Source organism: Piliocolobus tephrosceles, chromosome 3, assembly GCF_002776525.5.
Source record: "Piliocolobus tephrosceles isolate RC106 chromosome 3, ASM277652v3, whole genome shotgun sequence".
NCBI lineage: Eukaryota > Metazoa > Chordata > Mammalia > Primates > Cercopithecidae > Piliocolobus > Piliocolobus tephrosceles.
This window is the reverse complement of record NC_045436.1, coordinates 145,375,504-145,389,434: the sequence shown is the minus strand read 5'-3', so window position 1 is coordinate 145,389,434 and position 13,931 is coordinate 145,375,504. Positions and strand designations below refer to the sequence as shown.

Here is a 13,931-nt window from a genome sequence, read left to right as displayed (position 1 = left end):
TTGACTTCTGTGACAAAATATGCAAATCTACCTCAGTACTGAAGGGAAGCCATTGTGGTCAGCATGCCCTCGGCCAGCTAAAAGGACTAATATTAATGATTACAATAACACCAGCCAACAGTTACCCTTTATTGAGCTCTGTTTGGCCCCTAACAGTAACTGAACAATGTCAATATTACTGTTCTGACAGATGAGGAAACAGGTCACATAGCTACTACGTGGGGAAGAGAGTTTGACGGTAAGCTGCAGGACTCAAATTCTAGTCTTGGATGCACCCATGATGGGTACTCCGTATTTCTACACAGTCCTGCAGAGCCCCCTAATGGTTTGTCTCCTAAATGGCAAACACAGTCCCTACGCACAGGTATTCACGGTGGGGCCAAAGGGTTTGGCCAAGAACCTAGGGTTTTAGAGGAACAGGGAACATTTCTCTCTTTTGGTGAACTTTTGTAGGGAAAGAGGTGGCTAAAAATTTCTAGGAGGGTCTTTGGGCTGAAGAGGCAGACACAGCTGTGCTCAAATCCAGATGGGTAGCCACATTCCTTCAAGTACACTGCCTACCTTTATTTACTCAACATAGATTTCCAGGGCCCCACTGTGTGCCAGGCACACTGTGTTACACGGTAAGCCCTGTGAAACCTGTTTCCTCATCACTGAAGAGGGGATAAGGACACCTGCTCATGCTCATAATGCTCAGGGACACTATAAGCATGAAATTAAACGGGATGATGTGTGCACGGGAGTGCCGGGCATTCAACAAAGCTGCAATAACCTGCAATGTTAACAGCTACTATCACTGCGTCATCCAACAGCTTCAGCTCTTTGGCTGGGTTTTACTGGGCAGCATTTGAGATGGACTGTCTCCCACGGAAGGACAGTGACCTGGGGGAGCGGCAGGGGCCCTCTGCTCAGGTTTGCTGGACCCCAGCTGATATACGATGCTGGAGAGTCACCTCTTGGCTGAGTTCCCTCTGTGCTACTCGGTTCCACCTATCAAAGCCATGATTGGGTAGCAATTTACAAGATCAGCAAAGGACCCAGAGACCTGGATGCTGGTCCCAGTCTGAATCCACAGCTGGGTAACATTATGCAAGTTACACAACCTCCTAATTCTTGGGTTCCTAAACTCAGAATGGATGCGCTAGGAACTTCTTAGTGCTCAGATTTTTATCAGAAAAGGATTTGTTAGTGCTTTGACTTGCTTTTAATTATACCAAATGTTTTCAATTTCTTATTCTTAATAAAAAGCCCATCCGTAGTATGTGACAAAAACTTTAAAAACCTAACAATCTGAGAATATAACTTGTTTCTTTTGTGTATAATTATTATTGTAGCCTTGGATATTTTAAATCAGATCCATTGCTAGTGATTCACTTAAAAACATACCATCGAGATGTAGCTACTGTGTTTTTCCCTGAAGGCGGACTTGGAAAAAACGATTCATTTGGGGTTAATAAATGCTGCTTGATTTAAGTCTCAAAGTGAAAATCAGCCATAAATAGAGACCGCAGAGTGATCTTTGAAATGTCATTCAAAAACCCAGAAGAGTCACAGACAGTGCCAGCAGCTACACCAGTTCAGCACCTTGTAAATGTGCTGGGAAGAAAACATCAGTTCAAAGCTGGGCTTCTGCACAAGACAAGCTCGTCCGAGAGTGGAGAAGGCTAAATTCAGTGCCAGGCGTAAGCCTACTCCCTTCTCGCTGTACAAGATGCCAGTGGGAAGAATTAAACCCCAAGATTAATTCCACATGAGCCGCACACCCCCAGGCTGCCTGATCAGCATGCGCTCCGCGGTTGTTCCTTGGGAAAATAAATGCGGGAGTAATTGGCAATGTTTTCATTAATATAAGCCTGAAATAACAGAAGTACTTGGCATGTGTAACTGGAATCCAAATGAAAAGAAAATTCCTCAAAAAAAAAAAAAAAAAAAAAAAAAAAAAAAAAAAAACCCAGCACACCAGAACGACAATGTCTATTCCAGTTTTTTGGAAGAGGACGCCGTCTCCCGTTCCCTGGCACGGCCACCTACTTCTCATGCTGCGCACGACTGTCCACTTTTCACAAACTGAGCACGCGAGGCAAGGACTTGCCAATAGACTTCTCACTCCATTTTTGCAGAAGTCTCTGTTGCGTCCTTCTTTTTGATGCTTGTCTTTCATCACTGGCCATCTCTCGAGCATTTTGAGCACACATCTCACCATTATCCACAGGACAATGAAGTAAACGCTGCAAAACTTTACGTCATGAAAATTCTTGCACCAGCTCCTGAGTCTGACAGTTTATTTTTTCCCTCCTGCTTCAGGTGTGTGTGTGTGTGTGTGTGTGTGTGTGTGTGTGTGATTTATTAGCTGTCTGTCCTTGGTCAGGGCCCTTAGCCTCTTCATTTTTCAGTTTCTTCATCTGTAAAATGGGAATCATAGAGGCCCTCAGGTCCTGAGAGTGCCAAAAGATTCCATTATTTAATCCATATAAAGCTCCTACAGGGTGGCGGCTTGAGTATGGCCTTACGGTGCAGGCCAGGCCAACCACTATGTGAGAGAGGGAAGGGGATGAGAGAGGGAAGGGGAGCTCCACCAGGAGAAAGGAAAGGTTCCTGACCTGTTTTGGATCAAGGCACCTTTGCATCCGATGAAAACACTCCAAAAAAAAAAAGTGCACAGACTCACAATTTCATACACAATTTTGGAGGGGTGCAGAGCTGGAACAGTTCAGTGATTCTTGAAACTCAATCCCAGGCCCCTTTAGAATCTACATGCCGCAGGTTAAAGGCCTCTGAACTGAAATGAATACTGAATTTATGCAAATTTATCATCTGATTTCTGGCTGATATTCAGAGAATTCATCTCAAGGAAAGGTTCTGTCCTTCCCAGGATCAACTGGTGACACGAACACCTGCCTCTGCCCAAGCGTGCCTTCCTTTCCAAAGCAAGCTCCCTCCCACCTCACTGTCCTGCCCAACAACGCCATGATGGGACAGTTAGAATTCCAGCACTTGAGAGTGTAAAGCTGGGATTTAAAGTGGTTAAGGTTATTGAAATTCAAGGCACATTCTTCTAAACAAAGGACTTTCTCATGCCATTGGAGGGAAGACACAATAGTTACCAGTTCGCTTACTAATGAGGGGGAAAAGGATATTTAAAAGCAACCAGGAAATGAGTATTTTTAAAAGTCCATCTTTGAAGACTTTAAGCAAGAATTAACGAGCTTCAGCTTTCATCTGTGCTATATCACAGATTAAAAAAAAAATGCAAAAATCTTGCATCTCTGAATATCTGAGAGAAAGAAGAATACACACACAACTTATATTTAGTTGTTAAGTGAGAGATAATTTATGCCATGTTCCAGTTTCAACTTTAAAGTTTAGGATATAATGAAAGGATAACGTTACACAAATTCTACCTGAACTGTGACACCATGGGTTAGCTTCCTTTCTGAAAGTCAAGATGGTAAAACAAAAATAAAAAATCCTAGGTCAGGCATGGTGGCTCATACTTGTAATCCTAGCACTTTGGGAGGCTGAGGCAGGTGAATCACTTGAGGCCAGGAGTTCAAGACCAGCCTGACAACATAACAAAACCCCTAAAAATACAAAAATTAGCTGGGCATGGTGGCACACACCTGTAGTCCCAGTTACTCAGGAGGCTGAGATATGAGAATCACTTGAACCCGGGAGGTAGAGGTTACAATGAGCTGAGACTGTGCCTCTGCACTCCTGCCTGGGCGACAGAGCAAGACTGTCTCAAAAAGACAAAACAAAACACCTTGACACCAGAAGGCTCCTATCCGATAAAGCACAGGAACGCATAAGGATTTAGAACTGATTCAGAGCAGGGAAAGTAACAGCACAGTGGTTTCCATGCCAGAACGCCATCAAGGTACAAACTCCTGGCAAGGTGCAGACAAGACTCCTACTTAAAAACCTGGTGAGCACCCAGCCACGTGGAGGACCTCTATTGGATATGGCATATTCTTAAATCACTTTTTGAATTTTCAATGGGCTTTCTTTGTGCAGTTCAAAGGAGTACTAGGGTAGATAACATGAAAAGCCAATACATATGGCCTTCACTTGTATGGCCAAATGGCCAAAATTCATTTGAATTTTGTTTGTTGTTTTGGCTTGTTTTTTTTTTTTTTAGAGATGAGATCTTGCTCTGCTGCCCAGGCAGGAGTGCAGTAGCATGATCATAGCTTACTGCATCCTCAAACTACTGGGCTCAAGCAATGCTCTGGCCTCAACCTCTCAAGCAGCGAGGGCTATAGGTGTTTGCCATCACACCTGGCAAATTTTTTATTTTTTGCATAAATGAGGCTTCACTATGTTGCAAAGGCTGGTCTCAAACTTTTGGGCTCAAGCAATCCACCCACCTCAGCTTCTCAAAGTGTTGGGATTACAGGGATGAGCCACTATGCCCAGGCCTGAATTTTGTTAACTTCCATCTAGATGCAAGTATTTCCGGTATAATGTAAACTCAATAATATCTAAAGAAAAGCAGACACCAACCCTAGGAAGGCTGATTACCACTAACCAAGTAACAGTAGTGGCTCCTGACTACGATGGCTTCTGTCTCACCAGGCTCCGTTCGTGGTGCGCACTGTCACCAAGCCACACAACAACCCTGCAGGGGGATGCATCACGGCTCTCATTTTACAGATGAGGAATCAAAGGGTCAGACAGTTTAAGTTGACTTGCTCCAAAGCCCACAGCTAGCAGGTGGTGGATCTGCAAACAGAATGCAGGCCTGCTGGCTGGGCTCTTCTCTGCCGTGTAGCTCTGGGGCACCTAGCACCTGAGCCTGGCTCCCTCCCAATGAATTGGCTCTGCTCAGGACCCTCCCCTCACTGGAAGTAGCCTCTGCTCTGCCTTTCTCTCTCTGTCCCCACTGGACTTTTGGTTCCATCACTGCTGGAGCTGGTGACGGTAATTAAGTGCTGTGTTTGGTTTAAATTACCTTCCTATCATCCTCTGCTCAGTTGCCACTTATTCCATGACTCCCCTGCTTACAATTCCCCCCACAAACTCCCTGCCTTCAGCCACACTGGGACCATTTTGCTCTGAAACATACAAGCCTGCCCCTGCCTGACAGCCTCTGGGCTTGCTGTTCCGCTGCTTGGTCTGCTTTTCCCCCAGGTCCTCCCCTCATCATCCTGATCATCACTGCCTCCAAAAGAACCCTGAGGATCGCCCAGTCATTGTCAACATTCACAGCCATCTGAAACTACCCTGTGTCCCTCTCTCAACCAAAAATGTAAAGCTCATGGAGCAAGAACCTTTCTGCCTGTTCACTTACCACTGTCAAGCACATAGTAGGCAATCAATCAATATTTTTGACTATGTGAATAACTGAGTAGGGGAAACAGAGAACTCCCTTCTTCCTGATCATGTTGGTAAGAAGCTAAGGGAATGATGCCACAAACAGTAGGGAGGCAGCTGGATTCCTTTTTCTCCTGCTATTGCTCATTGCAGACAGCACTTTTAAAATGACTTTGGTTCACATCATGTTTTCATGTCAGCTGAAACAATGTTAATAAAACATGTATTTCATCTGAACAGGCAGGAGGCAAGCTCTGAGAAGATTATTAATCTCTCATGACTCTATTTAAAAGCAAAGCGAATCTATACTCTGATCATCTCCAGCAGAAACAACAACGATGTTGCCAGAGCTCCTAACTAGATTCCTTCTTTGGAACATTTGTCTCAATGAGAAATAGCTCCTCTGCTCCTGAAGAGGTCAATATATCAATTTCCCTTGTATATTGATTTCTATCAAGATTTATCCCCAGATAATTTTCTTTATATTTGTGCTCTAAGAGAAATAAACCTCTGCTTATCATTTCGGGAAAAGACCCAAGACAACACATTCCCATACGTGCTGAGGCAGTGATGGACTGAAAAGCTGCCCTTTGAGGCGCCCACAAAGTATTCCTCCCGCCCCTCAGAGGTACTAGAGTATAATGGCAGGAGTTAACTTCTTGATATAGTTTGAAAGAATATGTACCCTTCCTGTTTACTAAAGTTACTTTTTTTTCTTGAGACAGAGTCTCGCTCTGCCACCCAGGCTGGAGTGCAGTGGTACCATCTCAACTCACTGCAACCTCTGCCTCCCAGGATCAAGCAATTCTCCTGCCTCAGCCTCCCGAGTAGCTGCGATGACTTGGCGCCACCACACCCAGCTAAGTTTTGTATTTTTTTTTTTTTTTGCAAGTCTTTTCACTTTTATTATTCAAAAAAGTTTCATTTTTTTATTTAGCTTTCTGACTCTGTGCTTGTGCCTTCAACACTTTCACAACGATTTTCTGCTCCTCGATAAGGAAAGCACGCTTGATCCTGTCACGAACACATTTAGCACACATGGAACCACCATAGGCCCTGCTGACATGTTTCTTTGTTTTGGACAATCTCATAAGAACTTTAGGTCTTACAGCACAAACCCCTCGAAGTCTGCCTGGGCACACACCACATGCAGATTTTGGTGCTTTCCCAACCTTCTTGGTATAAAGGTAAACAATTCTATTACCAGGGGTTCGGGACAGCCTAGTTTTGTTAGAGGCTGTATTGTAGGAAAGCCTACGTCAGTATGTCAAACGCTGGACCATTCTGAGTGCCTGCAGACAATGTCCCCGGAAGAGCTAAGTTTTGTATTTTTAGTAGAGACAGGGTTTTGCCATGTTGCCCAGCCTGGTCTCAAGCTCCTCACCTCAGATGATTTGCCTGCCTCAGCGTCCCAGAGTGCTGGGATTACAGGCATGCGCCACCGTGCCCTGCTATTCAGGTTACTTTTTATAGGCAGTTTGTCTCTTTGTTTCAGCATCTTTTTTTTTCCTTTTTCATTGAATATGATGAAGACTCTTTAAAAAACAAAAACCACAATGCCACTGCTGTAACATCCTGCTTTGTTTTTGTTAAGACACGGAGTCTTAGATGTTGTCCTGACTGGACACAAACTCCTTGGCTCAAGTGATTTGCCCACCTCAGGCTCCAGAGTAGCTGGACTACAGGTGGGTACCACTATGCCCAGCTTTGTAATACCCTATTATTATTATTTGAGTTTGGCTTCCTGTTATTGTTCATATTTGACAACTAAAATAAGTATGTCATATTAAAAAAGAAAGAGGCTCAAAGCCCCTGACCTTCTGCAGGAAGTCTTTTTGGGGGCTAATTTTCAACACAACACACAGCTGGGCAAAGATGACTGAACCTTCTTGCTTCCAAGTGACGAAATCCCTATTTGAATTGTCATTAAGGGTTCTATGTAGGTCCTTCAGATCAGAGATCAGCAAATTACGATCCCCCCCAATCTCCCACTGTTTTGTGAATGAAGAGTATTGGACCATAGCCACACTCATTCACGTATGCAGAGGCTACAGCTCCTTTTGTGCCACAATTGCAGAGCTGAGTAGTTGCAACAGAGACCGCACGGCTCCAAAAGCCTCAAATATTTAGTATGTGGCCAGTGCCTGGGAGTTTGAGACCAGTATGGACAACATAGCGAGACCTCATCGCTACAAAAATATTTTTTAAAAATAGCCAGGTGTGGTGGTGCCTGCCTGTGAGTCTCAGCTACTCAGGAGGCTGAGGCAGGAGGACTGCTTGAGTCCAGGAGGTCAAGGCTGTAGTGAGCTGTGATCACACCACTTGCACTCCAGCCTGGGTGACCGAGTGAGACCCTGTCTCAAGAAAATAATAATAATAAAAAAAATCTGGCCTTTTACAGAAAAAATTTGCCAACCCCTGCTCTAGAGGACAATCTGTTTCCAGGGTGCAACATACAATATGGACAGCACTGGCTAAATACTTCGTGGAGCCCAGTGCAAAACGAAAATGCAAGCCTCCCTGTCAAAAAAACAATGAACATTTTCAAAATGTTAACAGCAAAGTGTAAACCAATCGAGGGACCCTGCGACTGGCTGAGATGGTAGAATAATTCTTGTTACAGGTGACAAACTCCAGGGCTGGCTAGAGACTCTTCCACCAAGATGCAGGAGTAAGAGCACTGGATGCAGGAGTAAGAGCGTTTGCAACTTGCAAATGCTTTAGAACCAAACAACCTTTTGCTCAACTGAAACCTTACACGGATGCCCAACATGTGAAGCAGCAGCCACGCGGACGTCTGCCCCAGCCATTTTATTTCTAAAAGGTCACTAGCAGGCGATAGCTCTTACAGTGTTTTAAGGGGGAGGGCGAAGAAAAACAAAACACACCAGAATCCTCGAAAACAGCATTTTCAGGTAACCTGGCAAACAGATGCATGCTCTGATATGACAGAATCAGGCCAACTTGGCCCCGTTGTCAACTGTGCCCTCGGCTGCTGCTTGTCCTCTATCATAATTATTTCAACTGCTATAATTTATTCATCCCCAGACAAGCTTACATGTTATAAGGTACCCAGTCCAGGCTTCTCGATTGAAATGGCTGCCAGCTCCAGTCACTCCTGCCCTTTCCCATCTGCTCAGAATACTGACTGCAGAAGGAATATTTTCTATGCATATATATATATTGCAAAACCAAACCAAAGTTACCTCAAAACTCAAGTTCTCTGACAAACACTTGAATTGAAGCTTTCAATTCAAGTTCACAATTCTGCAGCTGGAAGAAGGGGGCAGAGAATCCTATTAGAAACTCAGTATTTAGTTCTACTTTACACCTATAAGGAAATGGCTTCTCTAGCTCTCAAAATGCTCAGTGAATTTCCTGCGAAGTTACTAAGAAAGTTACTTTCTTTTAATTGAAATACATACGGAACAAATTTTATATTTATGAGAGAATATCAACTGTCGGAACTACAGAGAACGCTGCATGTGAAGAAACTTCAAATGTAAATATGGGGCCGGGCGCAGTGGCTCATGCCTGTAATCCCAACACTGAGGCGGGTGGATCACTTGAGGTCAAGAGTTCAAACCCAGCCTGGCCAACATAGTGAAACCCCGTCTCTACTAAAAATACAAAAAATTAGTGGGGTGTGGTGGTGTGTGCCTGTAATCCCACCTATTTGGGAGGCTGAGGCAGGGGAATCGCTTGAACCTGGGAGGCAGGGATTGTGGTAAGCCGAGATCGTGCCACTGCACTCCAGCCTGGGTGACAGAGCAAAACTCTGTCTCAAAAAAAAAAAAAAAAGTAATTATGAATGGATTCTTATAAATTGGGAACAAAGGTAGAATAATTCCGTATAAATTAAGGCTTAAACCTGTCTCCTCTTCTTAGTCTGATTCTTTATTTTCACGCCAGAACAAAGAAAAATGCTCAAAGGTCTCATAACTAGTTGAGAAGGACAGAAAGGGTATTGAAGGCTGAAAACATCTTGGAAAAATGGCCAAATACACAAGACTGCACTGGATGGATACGTCTGCTCATCTACACTGGAGAACCAAAGAAAAGTCAAAGTCTTCCTCTTTTTTTTTTTTTTCTGAGACAGTGTGTGTTTCTCTGTTGCCTAGGCTGGAGGGCAGTGGTGCGATCTCAGCTCACTGCGACCTCCACCTCCCAGGTTCAAGAGATTCTCGTGCCTCAGCCTCCCTAGTAGCTGGAATTACAGGCATGCACCACCATGCCCGGGTAATTTTTGTATTTTCAGTAGAGACAAGGTTTTGCCACGTTGCCCAGGCTGGTCTTAAACTCCCAGCCTCAAGTGATCCTTTGGGGACACTCGGACTCCTAAAGTGCTGGGATTACAGGCATGAGCCACCATGTCTGGCCCAAATCAAGGTCTTGACACAACATAAATGTAAACAGAGTTGTTCCACGGCTTAATAACTTTGCCCTCGAACAGTCATTACTTCTATTAGCATGTATTTTCTACAGACATAAACAACGCATCAAAGAAATCAGGTGTGGTCCTAGATCACACCCCTTCCTGCGTCTTGTACAGTCAACTCGGCGAGTTCAACCCCCACGTTTCTCCCATCTGCCTGCTTCTCTTCATGCCCTCTGCCACGTCACTGATCTCTCCCGGACCAGGGCTGGCCAACTGGTCCCTCGGTCTCCACTCCTGTTCCCAATATCCATTCCCTGAGATCTTTTTGTAGGAAATAAACTGGATTATGGCATTCCCCCGGTTAACTCTCTTCACAGGCACCTCATGGCAAACCTTCAACCACTGCCCAGAAGCCCTAATGGATCCTGTCCCCATCCACCTCTTCCAGCACAAACCACTGGCTTCCTCTTCATCCTTGTGCATGTTGAGTGCTCCACTTACTCAGTGTTTTCCTTTTTTTTTTACAATGGCGTTTCGCTCGTTGCCCAGGCTGGAGTGCAATGGCATGATCTCGGCTCACTGCAACCTCCGCCTCCTGGGTTCAAGTGATTCTCCTACCTCAGCCTCCCGAGTAGCTGGGATTACAGGCATGCACCACCATGTCCGGCTAATTTCTTTGGTATTTTTGGTACAGACGGGGTTCACCATGTTGGTCAGGATGGTTTTGAACTCCTAACCTCAGGTGATCCACCTGCCTCGACCTCCCAAAGTGCTGGGATTACAGGCATGAGCCACCACGCCCAGCTGTTCCTCAGTGCTTTCTTTTTTTTTTTTTTTTTTTTTTGAGACGGAGTCTCGCTCTGTCGCCCGGGCTGGAGTGCAGTGGCCGGATCTCAGCTCACTGCAAGCTCCGCCTCCCGGGTTCAGCCATTCTCCTGCCTCAGCCTCCGGAGTAGCTGGGACTACAGGCGCCCGCCACCTCGCCCGGCTAGTTTTTTTGTGTGTTTTTAGTAGAGACGGGGTTTCACCGGGTTAGCCAGGATGGTCTTGATCTCCTGACCTCGTGATCCGCCCGTCTCGGCCTCCCAAAGTGCTGGGATTACAGGCTTGAGCCACCGCGCCCGGCCTCCTCAGTGCTTTCTATTCACTCCCCATGTGGCTGGCTTCTCAGCCTTCGAGCCCAGCTCAAATGTCGCCTCCTAGGATGGGCTGCCTCCTGACGGCCCCTTTCCCCTCTTAGCTACTCTGCTGCATCATGTTGTTGATGGTCTTCAAGGCACTCGGCATAACCTATATCATCTTGCTTCCTGAGTTGTTTTTCCAGCTTATCTCCTGCCTCTTTGAACAGGGACCTTGTCTGTCTCAGTCCTTCATGCTGCCTCACAAGGTGCCTGACACACGGATGCTCCTTATCTGCCGAACAGCATATTAACCATTAGACTGTAAACATTAAGCACATGGATGGTCAAAATTAAACCCTAAAAGTAGACAATGAAGTATTTTAATCTACATTCATTCACCTGCCCATTCAACAACTGGGTTATTTATGGAGGGCATCCTATACTAGGTACTATGTTAGGGCCCAAGGAATTCAAAAGTCTAAGAACTTCTCAAATATGTCATATTCTGTGTTCAACACAGGCCCTTTAAAAAGACAAGTTACACTACTACTTAGTATGCTTTTCTGTGATCCTAGAGATTTGTGGAAAAATCTGAAAACCTAGATAAGAGGTTATGTGCCATCAGTTTACTCCCCAAAACCCATGAAATGTATACGGAGAGTAAATAGGGACACAGTTAAGTCATCTCTTAACACTCGGGAGACTGGCCAGACATAAAGCTTTGCTCAGCCAGTGGTACAGAATGAAATTCATTTTCCTAGGCCTGGTGTGGTGGCTCATGCCTGTAATCCCAGTACTTTGGAAGGCCAAGATGGACGGATAATCTAATGCCAGGAGCTCGAGACCAGCCTGGCCAACATGGCGAAACCCTGTCTCTACTAAAAATACAAAAAAATTAGCCAGGCATAGTGGCGGGCACCTGTAATCCCAGCTACTTGGGAGGCTGAGGCAGGAGAAATCAATCGCTTGAACCTGGGAGGCAGAGGTTGCAGTAAGCCAAGATTATGCCACTGCACTCCAGCCTGGGTGATAAAAGTGAAACTCCGTCTGCAAAAAAAAAAAAAAAAAAAAAAGAAATTCATTTCCTAGAGGGGTTGTCAAGAGGAAAGCTGTAGAGGTGAGAGGTGAGACAAGGAGGCTGCATGACTGATAGTTTTTGTAACAAACTGGAATTACTCCATTCAAATCAATAATGCCAATGTTTGAACTCTTTAGAACTCAGCTCTGCTCCTCCTTGCAGCTGCAGGCTCCTCTGAGAGGTATCCATGGATCAAAGTAAGCAAGTTCAAGATGACCGACTTTAGTGCCCAGTGGCCCACTGGTCTGATTAATACTTCCACCCTTGGAGTGCAGATGACCTGAGGCCCCTTGTTGTTTGCACCTACTGCCATGCGCTCAGCTGACCTCCAGGGCAGCAGCAGTATCTTCTTGTCTCACCTCGGTGTCATCCACACTGCTTCCCAGGGATGCTCCAGTGCAGAGGACCTGCAATGGGCCCCACACCAGCATAGTGCGAGCTCCAAGAAAGGAAGAAGCCACCTGTTGTATTTATTATACCACTTAATATTATACCAGCACCAATGCCCAGCACATGGCAGGTGTCCAATAAATACCTATTAAATAGATTATCCCCATTGCAGAAAAACTAGAACTAAAAATCGTGGCAGCTGTTACAAAAGTGGGTTTCTCACATCTGCAAAATGAGAATGATAAAATCAGGCCAGGATTATAGGCTCACGCCTGTGATCCCAGCACTGTGGGAGAACCGAGGCAGGTGGATCACCTGAGGTCAGCAGTTCGAGACCAGCCTGGCCAACATGGTGAAATCCCGTCTCTACTAAAAAAACAGAAATTAGCCAGGTATGGGGGTGTGTACTTGTAGTCCCAGCTAGTCAGGAGGCTGAGGGAGGAGAATCAACTGAACCCGGGAGGTGGAGGTTGCAGTAAGATGAGATCGTGCCACTGCACTACAGCCTGGGCGACAGAAAGGGACTCTGTCTCAAAAAAAAAAAAGAAAAAGAAAAAGGAAACAAAAAGGAAAGTAGGGTTCTTACGGAGCTACACACCATGACACCTTCTTTGATGATACTGGCTGATGCTTTACAGAAAGTCTTTCCCCTCTTAAGCATTTAATTCACACTCTCTTTTACTTATAACTTTTACAAAATTACAGACCACATTTACAAACATGTACTTAGGGCTGTTTTCCTCACAACACATTCTGCTTCTAACCTCTTAGGAAAGACCTCAGGACACTTAATAATTCCTTTCTGAAAGCAACTAACTAAAAGGCAGCAGCAAGGATCTGAACTTTAGAGAGAATCTTACAAACTACTCTTGTGTCAGAGCTTGGCTGGAGGAGGGGCCAACTGCTCAATGGCCTAAGAAAATCTAAAAGAGAACAGCATGAGGAAAGCAGGCAGAACCCCCATTCACGATACAAGTCAAAGCCAGGCTGCAGCTGCAGAGTTATAAAAAGAAAGAAAAAGACTAATGGGATTGCCTCCTCCTCCCGCCTTCTCCCACCCAAGGCAGTAATGAAGATTCACAGCTACACATTAATTAGGGAATCCATAGACGCGCCTGGTTACAATATTGGTATAGGGAAACAGATAATAGAAAAGGCACAGATTCCCCCACAAGCTAATAGAGTGTTGTAAGCAATATTTAAATCATCACGCCTCTCTTTTCAAAAACACTACTTCTTTCTCAATGCCAAGAGCTGGCTGCGTTTCTACATTTGGGAAATTTGAGATATTTTCTCGCATGGAAGTCACACCAATATTCTAAATCATTCGGAAATGCAGTTTTTCTACACGAAAGGATATTGCTTTTAATCCAAATATTGGATTACCAAAACCCTGAAATATCTTTCAGTCCTAATGTAGACAGGAAGACAGAAATGTGGCCTCACCACGGGGCAGGTAAGGCGAAGGCAGTCACTGCTTCAATCACAGAACGCTGTCCACGGCAGAAATGCCCCGTGCAGACCCCATCAATGAATAGCCCACCCCAAACAGTCTTGGTGCACTGGCAAATTGGGGGTCCAAGGATGCCTCCCCCCATTTTATACATGCCTCACTCCTCCTTCCCACCGGCGGGGCCCCCTCTTCTGCCCT

General features: G+C 45.2%; 1 protein-coding gene and 1 pseudogene across 7 annotated transcripts in view; both read right to left on the bottom strand.

The window, feature by feature from the left end:
* APBB2 (amyloid beta precursor protein binding family B member 2) overlaps positions 1-13,931 on the bottom strand; it is a 414,785-nt gene that overhangs the window by 32,432 nt on the left and 368,422 nt on the right. The window lies entirely within an intron of this gene.
* Positions 6,224-6,596, bottom strand: LOC111550892 (annotated as a pseudogene). Its single transcript, XR_002734195.2, has one exon. The product of XR_002734195.2 is annotated as a 60S ribosomal protein L34 pseudogene (transcript).